The sequence below is a fragment of the Sinocyclocheilus grahami genome, unplaced genomic scaffold, assembly GCF_001515645.1.
Source record: "Sinocyclocheilus grahami isolate Dianchi unplaced genomic scaffold, SAMN03320097.WGS_v1.1 scaffold2704.1, whole genome shotgun sequence".
Taxonomy (NCBI): Eukaryota; Metazoa; Chordata; class Actinopteri; order Cypriniformes; family Cyprinidae; genus Sinocyclocheilus; species Sinocyclocheilus grahami.
In genome coordinates this window covers 36,397-37,200 of record NW_015507882.1, presented here as the reverse complement: position 1 = coordinate 37,200, position 804 = coordinate 36,397, and positions in this window count along the sequence as shown.

The following is an 804-nucleotide window of genomic DNA, read 5'->3' as shown; positions in this document are numbered from 1 at the left end:
ATTTTATCCTAATGTTACACATAATTGTTCAAAATTTGGATTAATTATTTAATTTTTGATTTGCCCTTTCTATAGTTTATTGTTCGCTTCTGTGTTGCTTTATTCTAGTCTGCCTGTTTCTTGAAGAAAAACAGATCTGATGTAGGCTAATGAATAAATATATATTTTTTGATTACCCGAAGGTTATTGGTGTTCTTCTTGTATAATTCAAATTATAAATTATATAACTAAACAAATTAATAATTAGTTAGGTGAAGCTGTGCGCTTGAATTTGTCATTGCATCATCCTATGCAATGTGGTGAATTATTATTGCTCATTATTGTCTATAGCTATTTTAGTCATTTAAATAACATAGGTTATCTTAATATATTGATTAATGACATTGTATTATAATAGCCTATTACACCACCTAAATATGTATTTACTTCCTTCTAATTCTAGTTGTCAGTGCAGGCTTGTTTAGCTTAATATTGACCATTATGAAAAGTGACTAGTGTAACCTGCATAAAAAAGCCTTGAACATAAAACAACAGGACAAAATATAGTTGATGACTAAACATAATAATTTCATGACTCTAGACACTTCTCTGTGAAGACAGTAGCATAATACAGTGAAACAATATGTTCTTTAGCCGTTCAAAAACAGTTGTCATGTGCGTGGGTAAAATTTACCCGCTGGCGCTTTTAGGTATACAGCGACCTCTCGCGGTTCTAGTGTTAAATCTACTGGGATTAAAGCAGTATATATCTTAATATGTTTTGTTTCATTTGTGAGATTTCATTGAAATGTATGTAGTGTTTGT